We start from the raw sequence: 18,862 nt of genomic DNA, 5'->3' as shown, positions 1-18,862 counted from the left end.
TAAGCAAAAACAGCAAGAAATCCCGGTTTTCCCTCCATCTGACCAGCCGACTCGCCGAGTTAGGTATGGACTCGTTGAGTCAGCATGAACTCGTCAAGTTCGTCTATGGACTCGGCGAGTCCAGCCCCCCATAAACACAAAAATTGAATTTTTCAATCATACAAAGCATCAATACAATAGAAACCAATCTAGGCTCTGATACCCCTGATGGGTTTTGGTCATAAGAACATCCTATGTGCTCATACAAACCCTAATGCTTGGATCTAGGTTTCTTTATTGTACATGCAAGTTATCCAAGACTATAAACCCTAATTCTAGCATTCAAGTAATCATATTAACATGAGAATAGGTTTAAGATCATACCTTGATTGTTATGTAGCAATAACAATCTCAATTCCTCCTTGTATTGACTTAAGAAAGCTTAGAGTCACAAATATCACTCCTCTAATGGTTCACAAACACCAAGAGCAAGAGGATGAAGAGGAGAGAGGATGGAGGCTGCCCAAAAACTTGTGAAACCCTAGAAGAATGCTTAGCCATGTTTTTGGGTCATAAGGGATGTATATATAGTTAGGCTATTCGGGTTATCTAACAAGGAAACCCTAATTTGGATCCTTAAGCCCTAAGAAACCCATGGACCCCCTTTCCTTAAGGCCTTGGACGAATTCTCATGGGTTTCCCCATAGAATTCGTCCACCCCTTAATATAAGGCAATCCATAGCCCAAATTGCAATTATCTTATAATTACAATTCCAATCCCTTAAGTTTAATTAATCTCTTTTAGTCACAAAACTAATTACAAATTAATTATTGACTAATATTAATTAAACAGTATGATTTCTCCTTTAATATATTATTCTCATAATATATTAATAAATCATATTTAATCCTTTCTCTCCATAATTCATCCTATCAAGTTGCGTTGGTGAAGGCAACCAAAAAGGACCATGCACCATCGGGTCAATTACATACCAAAATAGTTATGGACTTAGACACTAATCCAACAGTTCTCAAGTCTTCGGGGGAACTGCCATCTCCAACCGTAGAGTATTCTGATATTAAAGACATTCCCTCCACCATAGTTGTTGATCATCTGCAACCCCGTCTACACGTATGGACGAAAGACCACCCACCAGGTCAAATTATCGGCAACCCATCCGCAAGAATCTATACTCGATCATCCAAGGACTAATCTCATCACTGTCACTACACAACATTTCTGTCCTCGGCCGAACCCCGGACGATCAAAGAAGCATTAGTTGAACCAGATTGGATATCCGCAATGCAAGAAGAGCTAGAAGAATTCAAAAGGAACAAGGTATGGCAGCTCGTTCCAAAACCGCAAGGCCACACCATTGTTGGCACTAGATGGGTATACAAGAATAAGTTGGATGAATCTGGTGCGGTCGTCAGAAACAAGGCAAGACTAGTTGCCAAAGGATATAGTCAACTTGAAGGCATTGACTATGATGAAACGTATGCTCTGATAGCACGAATGGAAACCATCCGGATCTTCTTAGCATACGCAATGCACAAGAACATCAAGGTTCATCCAATGGATGTGAAAAGTGATTTTCTCAACGGCGAATTAAAGGAGGAGGTTTATCTTCAGAAACCTCCGGGCTTCGAAAGTCTTGAGTTCCAAGACCACTGCTACAAGCTTAAAAAAGCAGTCTACAGTCTAAAACAAGCCCTAAGAGCATGGTACAAGACTCTCTCTGAATTTATTGTCTTGACTAGATACAAACGAGGAGTTATTGGTCCCACTTTATTTACAAAAGGAAATGGTGATCATCTAATGCTTGTACAAATATATGTGGATGATATCATTTTCAGCTCAACTGATCAAAAGATGGTGAATGAATTTTCTAAGCTCATGACTAACATGTTCCAAAGAGCATGAATAGGGATATTAACTTCTTTCTGGGACTTCAAGTGAAACAAGTCCCTCAAGGGATATTCATTCATCAAGAGAAATACACCTCAGAATTGTTAAAGAAATATTCAATGGACAACTGTTCTTCGGCTAAGGTCCCCACGGCCTTCGGATATAAGATATATGCTGATCCCTCAGACGAATCTGTTGATCACAAGACTTATAGAGGTATTACTGGCTCTTTGATGTACCTCACCGCAAGCCGACCAGATATAGTCTTTGCAACGGGTGTATGCACAAGGTACCAGGTTGACCCAAAAATGTCACACATGACCGCAGCCAAGCAAATCCTATGGTAGTTAAAGGGTAGAAAAATTCTTGGATTATGGTACCCCGCAGGAAAAGACTTCAGCCTTCAAGCGTTCACAGATGCGGATCATGTTGGATATAAACTTGATCGCAAAAGCACCTCAGGTGGATGTCAATTTCTGGGTGGATGACTCGTCAGCTGGTCATCAAGGAAACAAAATTGTGTATCATTATCTACCGCAGAAGCTGAATATGTGGCCGCAGCCAGCTGTTGTTCACAAGTCTTATGGATGAAAATACAACTATTGGACTACGGATAAAGAATGTTGCGTATACCAATCTATTGTGACTTTGAAAGTGCTATAGCGATTTCTGACAATTCAATATGGCACTCAAAGACCAAGCATATTGAACTACGGTCTCACTTCATCAAAGACCACATCCTGAATGGTAACATTGAACTAATTTTTGTCCATACTCATGAAGAGATCGCTGATGTATTTACAAAGGCAGTTGACTCGAAAAAACTCAACAGTTTCTTACAAATGTTAGGAATGATGAATCTGGACCCACAATTATTTTTGAATTGATAGGTACCGCAGACCATCCTTGGTCTCTTTTGCGGTCTTAGTTGAAGTTATCTATGATAGATGGTTTTGATATATCCTCTGTACTGCAACCATATATCATACTTATACTTAAATGGTCCTTACTGTTTGTTATTACTAATCTTTGTTCAAGTGCTCCTCTCAGTTCTTCTACCGCAGTCATCCATCCGATGGCAAATGATCCATCCGCAATGAAGTTTCAATCCGCAGTCACTTTCTAAATCTGTAGTCACATTTTTCACACCCCAAAATCGGAACATCGGAAACGTTCTAGGGTGGACGACGTCATGTCAAGTATCACAACATATGCAGTATAGTAATCAAAGTACAACAATCATTGCATTAATAGTAATAATTTTACATAGGTTGCATTTCATAGCAATATCAAAGTAAATACATAACATAACATAGATACAACTCGGTACTAGGTTGTCTTCGCAAAAGCTCCCGGGATGTACCTGTCTATCGATGACCTGAGAATACAAGTTATTTTGAAAGCGAGTATCAGCATTTTTATAATGCTGGTGAGTCCATAAGTATTTAGTGTCATTTCTATAAATACACATTTTTATTAAAAATAACTTTATGAAAGATAGTAATCTAGAACCTACGGTGTATTAGCGTTCTTTCCAGAAAATCCTATATTTTCTAAATAAAAGCAGTCTTCTACCAAGACCCGACCGATTTATGTTTTAATGAGTAATTTTATCCAAAATACTATCATTACGAAATTATAGTATTGAGTTTAAAGGAATTATGAGAAAAACACAAGTAAAAATACTAGGGGAAAATAACATATACCTCAGCAGTAATACTGTTGACTAAAGCAAACGAAAACATAGACTTCAGGACAGTACCGTATGAATGATATACCTGGCTCAGTCTAACACAAGGAAGCATAGACTCCAGACAGTATCAAATGAACGATACAGCTAGCAAAGTCTAAAACAAGGGGTGAATATGAACTCATATGTAACCATGCTGATCGACAATAAAGTATCTGATGACCCTCCAGGTCATGCGTAGAGGTAGTGGCATTATGTCACCCATGGGCCTTATTAGCGCGGACCTTAGCTAGTAGTCTAGGTGTGGAAGTGTCAGTCCCGTATAGATCTATACACATGATGTTAGCTCTCCTTCGCGGAGACTATGGTCACACGGCGATGGCGCTATGAGGCGTCGTAGAGGGAAATAGTGTGTCACATTCTAAAGTATTATAGTAATAATATAGACTCGCAAATGAACTGACTCCTGGGTAAATCTTCATACTAGAGAAAGAGAGAGAGAGATAGAGAGAGAGAGAGAGAGAGAGATAGAGAAATATATAGAGAGAGATTATCCTAACTATTCCTATAATAGTTACTAGGGTTCTAGAAACATGAATGATAGAAGGATGCATGTACTACTCAAGGAATGAATTTGTTGATTGAAACCTTTATGTCTATACATGTCTACATGATATATAAGTAATATTTAAACGACCTTCGAACGGATAACCGATACCCACCAGACCACATCCCAATGAGGAAAAGGAAATAGGGCGAACTAGTCGTTCTAAGTCCTTTAAACATTATTTATATAACTATAAAAATATAGGCATGCATTTTAACGAAATAAAAGCATAGAAGAAAACTTTGGAAAAACCCTTGGAAAATCTTTACAAATAAGAATTTACAACATAATGTCATTTTGTAAAATAAGCTTTGAAAACCTTCGGAAAAACCTTTCATAAACAAGATTTGAAAACCTTTAGAAGAACCTTTGAAAAACCTTTCATAAACAAGCTTTGAAAATGATTTGATAAAATAGTTTAAGTGAAGAAAACCTTTGTTTAAAACACTACTGTAACAGGTTTTGAAGGAAAACATACAACACGAAGGATAGATTGAGAAAGACCTAAACAAGTAACAACGTTTTGGAAAAACCATTTGAAGTAAATTATATTTTAAACTTTTTTTTCGTAAGACAGCCCAACCATACCTAAAGGTGACCATAACTAAATGCGAACGTTGATGTCTATAACTGTACAAACCACTCAAATACACACTCAGATCCACCTTGTACTGCATATTTCTAATAAGAAAACAAACAATAGCAGTATGTATGTATAAGTAGCAGTGAATGCAAATCGAAGCATTAGAGGAAGAAAAATAAACAGAGGGTTTCCAAACCGAAATGTGTCTTCTGATTTGTCATCGTCTTGATGTGTTAATGACTGTTGAATTAATGACCGTTGATTGACCGATCAAACCTAAAATCAAACGACACCATATAGAATCAACACACGCCAAGAATCTGTGGGATTTTTTAAAAAAAGAAAAAGATTAGTGATAACCATAAAAGGATACATATTAACACACACAAATGCACAAATGTGCACACCAATAGGATCTATCTCCTAACTATGTTACAAAATAGGAAAGCAATCGAAAATTCTAGTGTTTATTTGATCTAATTCTAACCTTAATAGTTGGATCTTAACTTCCTGTGCATTGCCATTATGTATAAGATTATGTGGCAGTCCTATCAGCAAAAGAAAAGCAATGTAAACAATCTCAATAGGGACTAAAAAAGCATGGATTGATTAAATTGGTTGGAAAATTAAAGGTATGTTGATATTATAGGATAAAACTAAAGTATGTTGCTCATATTTGTAAAACAGAGAAAAGTACATTGCTATTTTAGCAATTAATTTTTTTTTTTAACTTAAAGCGATTAAGGTGGACAAAGACTTAATCTAGTAAGCTATATATGGGATTATAGGTGTATATCTCTTACTCAATACATAAAGAACCAAGAAGTGAAAATCATGGAAATGAGGTGTTTAATAGATCTCACATATGCTATCTGACGTCATGCACTTCAAATTTCCTGTCAAATGTAAGAATTCCTAAATCACAACGATGAAGTTGAGTTAAGAAATGTCAAAAGGAATCCAGAATCAATGCCTGGAAATAATTTGACTCGTCAAAAAAATGAAATTTCAAGTAATACACTAAAACAAATTTTTAAAAAAAAAATCAAACATTACCACTTCTTTTCTTCATTAACTTAAAAAAGTCTTAATTTTTACAGACATGGCTCACGTTGCTATTGATCAACTTAGATGGTTTTAACACAACAAATGTTGGGATTTATTTTTTAAACATCACTAAAATACTCACACAAAAAGGAACCAAAGCGAACAAAAAGAAGAAACTTTCCTAAAATGAGACGAAATCCTTAACCTGATGAGGTTATAAGAGAAGAGTATCATATAACAGAAAAAAAAAATTGAGATTTGAACAACCAAATAGTATTGCTAAATGGAAAGGAATTGGTTATAGATGATTGTCTCCATGATTTAACCCTCTAATCAACCTAACGAACACATCTTATATAAGAACAAAATTTCATTCACACATTTAATCAATAAATTTGTTTGAATATTAATAAAATTATTAAATTATGTATGAAAGAGATAACATGGAAGCAGGATTACCTTGTGTAGAGCTATTTCAACAAACATGTTGTTGGCTGTATACGATCTTGAAAATAGATTTAAACAATCATCCCATAAGCAAAAAAATATTACTTTAACAAATAACAGGTAGTATAAATCTGCAATTACCATTTGATCTTCGATTTGTACTTCAGGTGTAAGGTTTTCAATAACTTCAAAATATCCCATTAAACAACACATATGTCATGCATTTCATCAAATAGTTATCATGCATAACAACAAAACTGATACCTGTAAATTATTGTGGGTAGTAGGGAAGCTGTGTCATTGTTGTGTTTGAACTGAACGGACGAAACTGATCCCCTTGTAATTGTTGTGTATGAGCTGAACCAATTTAAATGTTCTATTGCAAAATTGTATGGTAACATTCTTTACTGATAAAAGAACCCACAAACCTGCGTTGTCTTTGTCATCACTTGATGATGATTTTACAAAGGCAAATGAAAAAAATGAATGAAGCAATAGGCACCAAAGTCGATGGGGGTATGAACCAGAAATCGCTAAGAGGTATCAAGGATTGAGGAGCAAACAATTATTGCAGTTCTATGGCAGCATAATGAAAAATAGGTCAAAATCGGTCATAAAATCAAAATTCGAAATTGAAATCGAAAGGAAATGCGGATGAATACATACATGTAGTATGTCTTTGGCCCCTCAATCGAACCTAAGTTCCCATCGATTGCTACTGACAGTTGTGGGAAAAAAATGAAATCAAAGTTAGAAAAGAAAGATTCAGATGAATACGATTTGCATGAAGGCGTTAGAAACAACCTAAGATACAAGGCGAAAAGCACCATCGTTGGGCACAGATTGTCCATCAATCGTCGGAGGGTATTGTTGGTAGTGAAAAAGACATATCGACGAACTACTTTACAGTTGCGAGTGAAGGTGGAGATGCAGAAGATAGAAATCGACCTTAGGGCTTTTGTTACTTGACTATGAGTCGGGTGGGTTGATTCAAAACAAATGAAGCAAAAGAGGGAAAGACAGCCCCATCCGGATCTGTAAACAGAAAAGATGGAGATGGAGTAGGGTAGCAACCTTGTGGGTAGAAGAAAATAACATGAACACTACAAATGGAGATGGAGTAGGGTAGCGACATGGTGGTGGTGGAGTGTAGGGTTTTTGGAGAACCGAGGGATTATAAGGGAAGTGAGACACGAGGAGGCTTAGGGTTTCAAAGGATTTTGAAGATGATGGATTTGATTTTGTTGAAAAATAAAGAGAAGGTAGCGATGAATTGGGAAGAGATATGGGTCGGCTGAGTCAATTTTTGACAGATTCTTTTGGTTTGATGAATGTACTTTGAGATATTTAAGATAGTTTGGGATAATTAGATACCAGATAAGATTCAGTATTTTTTATCGCATAAAATGATTGTATATATTACATAAGGTCTTGTACTTCTTAAAATTCAGTAAAATATGGTAAATGCTTTTTAAGATATATATATATATATATATATATATATATATATATATATATATATATATATATAAAGCACCTAACCTTAATCGAAACCTCTAGTTCGAGATTAGTAAAAAATTGCTATTAACAAAATATGTTCTTATTCAAATTAATAATTTTACATATTCATTCAGTGTAACTTATTTAAACAATGTAAGAAGCAAAAAAGAAGTGGTGGCGCAGATACACAATAATGTTACAACAACCCATCAATCTTATGAAAAAAAAAACAATTAGGATATAACTTATAATTAGAAAAGATTCTCCGATGTTGTCGGAGTCGGAAGTTATTGCTTTGTAAAGTAATGTAGAATGTTAAATTGCATGTAGATAATCTAGTAAAAGAAGATAAACAATGTCATCTAATTATATAAGTAAAGAAATATAAATCATTATTTCTTGCAATAAATGAGAAAAATAAACAAATTGTCTCACAAATTGAACTTTATTGCCATGTATGACAGCGGCCGGGAAAACTAATCCGGAAAATGTAGACCGTAGTTTTCTGTCCATTAACGTGAGGGTAATTTAGTCTTTTAAGGTAGTAGGGACTGAAATTTTTATGACGGGTAACCATATGGACCATTTATGTAATTTTGGTGGTGGTGGTGGTGGCGGTGATGGCAGCTGGTGGGTGGCTTCATGGTATTGGGTGTATATTTTCTAATAAATATAACATTAATTTAAAACCAAAAAGAGAAATATAAATTAATAAACAAAAATGGATTGGGAGTAAAAAAGTGATTTTGGTTTCCATCGTTGTCCTTAATATATTTATTAATAATAATAATAATAATTCGGGACCAATCATGCAATTTTTTCTAATAATAATAATAATAATAATTCGGGACCATTTCTGCCAAAAGATTAAATACTAATAATATGTATTAAAAGGCGAGGGTTATGAAAATTCAAACGAAAGTGAAAATGTTGTTTGTGAACAAAAACATAAAGGTGAATGGTCAATGTTGTAAGTAGTTTTTTTAAAACCAACATAAGTTGGAGGACCAAAAGTGACAAAAAAAAAGATGAGCAAACATACATAACCTTAGGGACCAATCTTACCAAACACTTAGGAAGTTTACTATTCCTAACTTTCATATCTTTAATATATATATATATATATATATATATATATATATATATATATATGTATATATATATAAGGTTAAGTTCAAATGAGAACACTATTTAATGTGAGAACGTGAGAACACTACTTTATGTTACTATTCTACTATGAATTTTGTATATACAACGATATGATATTATTCATCAACAAATATACGAACAATCACACATTAAAATTTTGTATAGACAACTTTATGACATTATTCATCATCGAATATATGAACAATCACATATTTAACATTCACATTAGAATTTACTAAATTACTACACATATAGATAAATTTTATAGTATAATAACAATATAAAATTGAATATATTCATATTATAATTACTACAATACTATACATATTAAATTCATAGTAGAATAGTAACATAAAGTAGTGTTCTCACGTTCTCACATTAAATAGTGTTCTCATTTGAACTTAACCCTATATATATATATATATATATATATATATATATATATATATATATATATATATATATATATATATATATATATATATATATATATATATATAGCATGTTGAAAAATACTTACTAGAGCCTTAAAGTTGTTATGGAAATCATAAGAACCAAAAACACGGCTGGTAGTGTTCGTACATTCTCATGATGGTGAAGAAGGAAATCTTTATATATATATATATATATATATATATATATATATATATATATATATATATATATATATATATTAAGATATTAATCTAGCATGTTGAAAAATACTTACTAGAGCCCTAAAGTTGTTACAGAAATCATAAGAACCAAAAACACGGCTCGTAGTGTTTGTACATTCTCATGATGGTGAAGAAGGCAATCTTTAGTTGTGGCCGAACGAGATTTAGGGTTAAAGATATGAAACCGATTCTTATTTAAACGGAAATTAAATTATTTAAATTTACCAAAATTATTTAATAAGTAAGATTACAATTTTACCCTTTTCTAGGTTTTTTAAATGATTAGTCCATAATCATCCTTACATCCACACAATAATTAATTAAAATATTTGAACCAATCTCTCTTTCTCTCTCTCTCTCTCTCTCTACATATATATATATATATATATATATATATATATATATATATATATATATATATATATATATATATATATATATGGTTTTGATTCACTAAACACTCAAAAAATGGTGACTACTGCGATGATAATTCTTCATCACTCGCTTCTTCAAGGGCAAAGACGTCAAACACAATATTTTGATAAGATTTGTTTGCATATGACTCAATAATTATCGACAATTTAATCATTTGTGAAGAATGTCCATGGAACATTATTTAAGTGGATTTTACTTTTTTGTTTTATACATTTTCTTTAAAAGAATATATATACACACACATTCTCTCTCTCTCTCTCCCTCTCTCTCTCTCTCTCTCTCTCTCTTTTAAGGCATTTTATTTTATTTTTTGTTTTTTATTTTATTTTATTTATTTTGTTTTTTTATCTTTTTTTTTAATTGTTTGTACTAAGTATTTGAAATTAATAGTGTTTTTGTAGGTTTTTGAACTAAATATTAGCTTGAATTTTTAATGTGTAAGGATTATTAAAGTTTTAAATAAGAAAAATGTTAGCCTTGAAAATATTTTTCGTTAATACTATTTTTGAATCATATAATTTGGGAATCATAAAATTTTGAATCAAATTATTTAGAATCGTAATATTTTAGATCATATCATTTTTGTATCATATTATTTAGGATCAATAATATATTTAATTAAATTAATTCAAAAACAAGTTTGGGATCATATATATTTTGAATCATTTAACTTTGAATAATAAAAAATATAAATAAAGATCATAAAAATACTTTTAGATAATAAGAAATAAAAGATCATAAAAATATTGAACCAAAATATTATTTTTGAAACACACACACGCACCACACACACACACACACACACACACACACACACACACACACACACACACATATATATATATATATATATATATATATATATATATATATATATATATGATTCAAATGAAAATCCGAAAAGATTAAGAACTGTTAGAACCATTTCTTAAATGTTTTCATTAAGAAAATTTTAGAGAAATCTAGTATTTATATTGCATTTCTTAAATGCTTTCATTAAGAAAATTTTAGAGAAATACAGTATTTATATTGTATTAAGTAAACTTTTCCTAGTTTACTAATATTTGTCACGTGCCGTCGGACCGTTGTCGGAGTGCCATCGGAGTAATATTAAATTTGTAACGACCAAAAATTTCAACAAAATTTAAACTTTTCAAAAGCAACCCATTTTAATAATGTTATTACATAAAGGTTTTCAATACATTTATTATCAGAGGAGTGGTACGATCACGCCTTCGCCTTGTCACGGTCTCCTGGAGAACCTGAAAAACATTAAACCACAACTGTAAGCCCGAAAGCTTAGTGAGATACCCCCAAAATACCAACCACATATACGCCCTTCCAGGCTATGATCTTCCGATCCAAATCATAATGCCTTCCGGCCCATAACATAGTGCCTTCCGGCCCATATCATACATAGCATACATAACATAACAGAACATTGAACAGCCATGCACTTCGGGTCTACTATGTGACTGGTCCGCCGAGTCGGGCCTTCAGTCCACCGGGTCCATCCTCTGAGTCTAGTCATGTCCCTCGAGTCTGCAGTGTGGTTGGTCCGCCCGCACCGGGCCTTCAACCCATCTGGTCCACTCTCTGAGTCTACAGTATGACTGGTTCGCCAGCATCGGGCCTTCAGTCGGCCTGGTCCACTGTCCGAGCCTCGGAACGTCTGGTCCGCCCTCGTTGGGCCTACAGCCTATCCGGACCGCTCGCTGGGCCTTCGGAACAACCGGTTCGCCCTGGGTATCTTGGCCTATAGCACAAAGCAGGACCCGCCTCAACCCAACTCCAGTCCAAATAAACATGTGCACATAAACATATAATCATATAAGAGCTCACAGTCAACAAGCCGATCAAACAGATCACATAACATATCATCCTCCTAACCAGGATATCGACCTAACCGGTCACTAGCGTAGCATCACCCTACATATCAGGAAACCAACCTTAACCAGGTCTCTAACATATACCATCCTAACTACCAGGATGCAGACATATCAAAGCAATAACATAATAACAAATACCTGGATCTTAATCTAATAAAGGGCCGGCCTTGGTGCCTTAAACCCTGTCGATATAGTGAGGATAACTCACCTCGCACTGCCGAAACTCTGAAGTGAAGAGTAGATTCTCGAATCACCAACTCACCGCAAATCCTGAACTAGCCATCATAACAAAATAAACATTAGGCCAAGCATACATCCACTTATCGGGCCAAGACCAAAGTCCAAAATCTTATACAAAGTCCAATATTGGCCCAATTTACCAAATTGGGCCCACCTCACCAAATGGGCCTAGATCCAATGTCCATAACAATAATTGGGCCCAAAATACTATCCATAAATTCCCAGTCATGGCCCATAAACCAACAACCGAAAAACAGCCCAAACTCTAAAGCCCAACATGGAAGTCCAACAGGGGGAGTACGTTGGGCGTACTCTCTCTGGTACGTTGGGCGTACATCAATGCTCACAAAATGGAATCGGGGCACTGGCCCGCTACGCTGGGCGTAATCCCATGTTACGCGGGGCGTAACATCGTGGTTCAACAAAATCCATGCAACTGCTTAATGGTTTAAGCTATTAAGCCCAAACTTCAGATCCTTAGGCCAGATATGATTAGAATTCATAAAGTATCAAACTTTATCACTTGGGATGTCCATAAGCTCTTAATCCAAGGTCTTAATCCATTAAGACCTATATATCTCACACATGGAACAACTACAGCCCTTGGGACCTCATTTTTCTCACTCAAGACCTCTCCAAAGGTCTGAAAGGACAGATAATCTCGGCCAACACAAAGCATGAATCAAGATGAGAACTATGGGACAAGAAAGATGCTAAAAACTTCACAACACTTAGATCTATGCAAAATAAGTGGCAAGCAAGAAGCTTTATACCTCAAATAAGCTTCAAAGGATGATATCTCTTCAGATCTACAAGCTCCAATCGTTCCTTCCCTTTTTTGACAACTTCTCCTTTCTTCTTCTAGCTTTTCTTTTGCCAAAATGAGCTTTCCAAGGCCAAACACACCCAACAATGGAGGGAATACATGTTTCTAGGGTTTCTAAGGTTAAGGATGAGCTTAAGAAGGCTAAGGTATGAACCAACATGTTCCTTATATAGTGGCTGACCCTAATTTTAGGGTTTTAGAACTCTGAGAGTACGTTGGGCGTACTCATCCTTGCACCCGCATCACTTATGCCCTTACGCTGAGCGTACTCGGCGAGTCTTCAAACTTCATTCTTGGCCCCATTATTCCACTTTTTCCCACAAGATAACCATAATACCATTTCTTTTAAATCCCAGGAACTCACAATTAGGTACTCTTAGGAACGGGGCGTTACAAAATTCAGTGGCATTTTTGTGGTCATGTTTATAGCTTCATATAACAAACATTGTAGCTTCCATTTCTTTCGTAACAATTTTTGTTTTTCTAGCCAAAATATACAAAAGTTTAATACGAAAATTTGAATTGTCTTGAAAAAAAATCAACTTTCATTTTTCTAAATTGTAGATTCTTTAAAAAATATATTATATATAATAAATATTCACAATTGAATAAACATAATAATTCACTGATACACATTTTAATATTTTCATGCATATCTTTATTCATATCGTAACACAAAATTTATATAAAATATACAACTTAATATAGTTCATTTTTAGTTTAATACATAAAATTAATAGCATAACATAATACAATACATTCTACACTAATTAACACATTTAAAGAAGTCAAACTTAACTCTCCCACCAAAACCATGACCAACTACATACGCACCAATAGCTATATGCATCACCTCGCAATCATCATTCCTTCTAAATCAAATATGTATATAAAATCATTGATTGAAATGGTTAGATACTATATTCACAACTTAACAAACCAAATAATTCACTTATTCACAGTTTAATGCAAAATACTTTTAAAAACAAATACATTCTTACATATTTATGTAGCGCAAAAGGTAAATATATTCGCAAGAAAATTAATACAAATATTCATACATAAATCATTCATATTTTAACACGGAATTCATTAAAAATTTCACAACTTAGTACAAACAATTCATATTTCAATGCATAAAATTCACAAGTTAATATAATAAAGTAGGCGAATGCCCGCGCGTTGCGCAGAAGCATCTATATAGTTGAAATCTTTATAAATATATGTTTTTTTTAAATATAACAATAATTTCGTTGTTAAATTTGATATAATAATTCTTATACTAAGTTGATATAGTATATCGATTATTTTGAATTATATGATAATATATACATCTATTAAAACTGCATAATCTCAATCTTATGAATGACCTCTACCTACGGGTTACTCATAAAATTAAATATAATATATGGTTTAATATTATTTATAGTTCTAGTTTTTATTAATTCATTTTTAAAATTTATTTGCTTAACGTTTTAATTTATATCAGTGTAATTATTTAAAACATCAAACAATTTTTTTTAAAGGTGACAATATAATCATTTATATAGAGTTATTTTTAACTATTATTATTGTAATTTATTTTAAGCTACTTATTTCAAAACTTTTAACTATTATAAAAATATCTTTAGGAAATATTTTAGTGAATTAATATTACAATTTAGTTTTTGTATTTAACACTACAATTTATCACTTTTCACTATTCACAAAATATTCTTTGGGTTTTTTTAAGTGCAATTGAAATTTATATTGAAGTTGATCCTGTAATGTTATATTTAAATTAATAATTTAAGTATTTTGTCCATACAGTTCAAAAGTTGTAGCTTTAAACTAATAATGATTTACATACAACAACATATTAAATCTAATAAATTAAGTATAATATGTTAAAAGTTAAAGACATAACTTTAAAAGTAGAAGTAAAACTATTATTTTAATATTGAAATTTAGTTTATTTTTTTATTACACTTTTGGTTTGATACTTATTTAACCTTATTAACCAATTTATAATCATTATTAGAAAGACACTACAGTTTATCACTTTTAACTATTTACAAAATATTCTTTTGGTTGTTTAAGTTTAACTAAATTCTATATTTAAGTTGATCATGTAAGGTTATATTTAAATTAACAATTTAAGTATTTTATACATATTGCGTTGGGCAGAAGCATCTATATAGTTGAAATCTTTACAAATATATGTTTTTTTTAATATAATAATAATGTCGTTGTTAAATTTGATATAATAATTCTTATACTAAGGTTATATAGTATATTGATTATTTTGAATTATATGATAATATATACATATATTAAAACTGCATAATCTCGATCTTATAAATGACTGCTACCTGCGTGTTATTCATGAAATTAAATATAATATATGGTTTAATATTATTTGTAGTTGTTGTTATTGTTAATTCCTTTTTAAAATTTATTTGCTTAAAGTTTTAATTTCTATTAGTGTAATTATTTAAAACATCAAACAATTTTTTTTTTTTTTTGCTTTTAAAGGTAACAATATTATTATTTATATAGAGTTATTATTAACTATTGTTATTGTAAGTTATTTTAAGCTACTTATTTCAAAACTTTTAACGATTATAAAAATATCTTTAGAAAATATTTTAGTTAAATTGATATTACAATTTAGTTATTGCATTTAGCACTACAATTTATCACTTTTTTACTATTCACAAAATATTCTTTGGGTTTTTTTAAGTGGAACTGAAATTTATATTGAAGTTTATCGTGTAATGTTATATTTAAATTAACAATTTAAGTATTTTGTCCATACAGTTCAAAAGTTGTAGCTTTAAACTAATAATGGTTTACATACAAGAACATATTAAATCTAATAAATTAAGTATAATATGTTAAAAGTTAAATACATAATTTTATAAGTAGAAGTAAAAATATTATTTTAATATTGAAATGTAGTTTATTTTTTTATTACATTTTTGGTTTGATACTTATTTAACCTTATTAACCAATTTATAATCATTATTAGAAAGACACTACAGTTTATCACTTTTAACTATTTACAAAATATTCTTTTGGTTGTTTAAGTTTAACTAAATTCTATATTTAAGTTGATCATGTAAGGTTATATTTAAATTAACAATTTAAGTATTTTATACAAATTGCATCGCGCAGAAGCATCTATATAGTTGAAATCTTTACAAATATATGTTTTTTAAATATATAACAATAATGTCATTGTTAAATTTGATATAATAATTCTTATACTAAGGTTATATAGTATATTGATTATTTTGAATTATATGATAATATATACATATATTAAAACTGCATAATCTCAATCTTATGAATGATCTCTACCTGCGGGTTACTCATGAAATTAAATATAATATATGGTTTAATATTATTTACAGTTGTTGTTATTGTTATTAAAATTTATTTGCTTAACGTTTTAATTTCTATTAGTGTAATTATTTAAAACATCAACCAAATTTATTTTTTTGTTTTTTTTTTCAAGGTAACAATATTATCATTTATATAGAGTTATTATTAACTATTGTTATTGTAAGTTATTTTAAGCTACTTATTTCAAAACTATTAACAATTATAAAAATATCTTTAGAAAATATTTTAGTTAAACTGATATTATCATTTAGTTTTTGCATTTACCACTACAATTTATCACTTTTCACTATTCACAAAATATTCTTTGGGGTTTTTTAAGTGGAACTCAAATTTATATTGAAGTTGATCGTGTAATGTTATATTTAAATTAACAATTTAAGTATTTTGTCCATACATTTCAAAAGTTGTATCTTTAAAATGATAATGGTTTACATACAATATCATATTAAATCTAATAAATTAAGTATAATATGTTAAAAGTTAAAAACATAACTTTATAAGTAGAAGTAAAAATATTATTTTAATATTGAAATTTAGTTTATTTTTTATTACACTTTAGGTTTGATACTTATTTAACCTTATTAACCAATGTATAATCATTATTAGAAAGACACTACAATTTAGCACTTTTAAATATTTACAAAATATTCTTTGGGTTGTTTAAGTTTAACTAAATTTTATATTTAAGTTGATCCAATAATGTTATATTTAAATTAACAATTTGAACATTTTATAAAATTGATTAAAAATTGTAGGTTTAAAATGATAATGGTTTACATACAACATATTAGACCTATTAAATTAAGTATAATATGTTAAAAGTTAAAATCAAACTTTATAAGTAGAAGAAAATATATTTTTGTTAATATTGAAATTTAGTTTATATATGATTACACTTTAGATTTTATATTTATTTAACCTTATTAACCAACTTATAATAATTATTAGAAAGAAATTGAAAAGTCATGGGAGTTTCAAATGAATGTGGTGAAAGGAAAAAATGCATGGGAGATTCAAATGAATGTGGTTCAAGAAAAAAAATGCAAGTTTTATAAATATACTAGGCGAATGCCCGCGCGTTGCGCAGAAACACCTATATATAATATATTGATTATTTTGAATTATATGATAATATATACATTTATTATAACTTTAATATGATAATTTGTATATACTAAATTGATATATAATATATTGATTATTTTGAATTATATGATAATATATACATTTATTATAACTTTATAATCTCAATCGTTTGAATGATTTTTACTCGTGAGTTACACATGAATAAAATTAAATATAATATATGATTTGATGTTATTTATAGTTGTTTTTATTGTTAATTAATTTTTTAAAACTTATTTACTTAATGTTTTAATTTCTATCATTATAATTATTTAAAACATCAAACATTGATTTTTTATTTTAAATTTAACAATATAATCATTTATATAGAGTTGTTTATAACTATTGTTATTGTAAGTTATTTTAAGCTACTTATTTGGAAACTTTTAACGATTATAAAAATATATTTAAGAATTATTTTAGTTAAATTGAAATTACAATGTAGTTTTTGGTTTTATCACTACAATTTATCACTTTTAACTATTTACAAAATATTCTTTAGTTTTTTTAAATGGAACTGAAATTTATATTTGAGTTGACATTGTAATATGCAGACACACCTATATAGTTGAAGTCTTTACAAATATATATTTTTTAAAATATACCACCAACATTGTTGTTAACTTTGATATAATAATTCGTATATTAATTTGATATAATATATTGATTATTTTGAATTATATGATAATATATAAATCTATTATAACGTCGTAATCTCAATCGTTTGAATAGTTTTTACTCGCGAGTTACACATCAATAAAATTAAATATTATAAATGGTTTAATATTATTTATAGTTGTTATTTTTAACTAATTTTTTAAAATTTATTTGCTTAATGTTTTAATTTCTATTATTATAATTATTTAAAACATCAAACATTATTTTTTGATTTTAAATGTAACAATATAATCATTTATATAGAGTTATTTTTAACTATTGTTATTATAAGTTACTTTAAGCTACTTATTTGAAATTTTTTAAGGATTATATAAATATATTTAGGAACTATTTTAGTTAAACTAATATTACAATTTAGTTTTTGCATTTGTCAGTATAATTTATCACTTTTAACTATTTACAAAATATTATTTGGTTTTTTTAGTGGAACTGAAATTTATATTTAAGTTGACACTGTAATGTTATATTTAAATTAACAATTTAAGTATTTTGTCCAAACTGTTCAAAAATTATAGCTTTACATGCAACAACATTTTAAATATAATAAGTTAAGTATAATATGTTAAAATTTAAAGATATAAGTTTATAAATAGAAATAAAGATACTATTTTAAAGGGTAAATGGCACAAAAAACATTTTATTTACACATAAATTCGATTTTGATACAATATTTTTTTTTTGTCAATTTTGACACTGTGTATTCCAATTTGTTACA

This window comes from Lactuca saligna, chromosome 9 (genome assembly GCF_052625555.1).
Source record: "Lactuca saligna cultivar CGN05327 chromosome 9, ASM5262555v1, whole genome shotgun sequence".
NCBI classification, from domain to species: Eukaryota; Viridiplantae; Streptophyta; class Magnoliopsida; order Asterales; family Asteraceae; genus Lactuca; species Lactuca saligna.
This window is presented reverse-complemented; position numbering follows the sequence as displayed.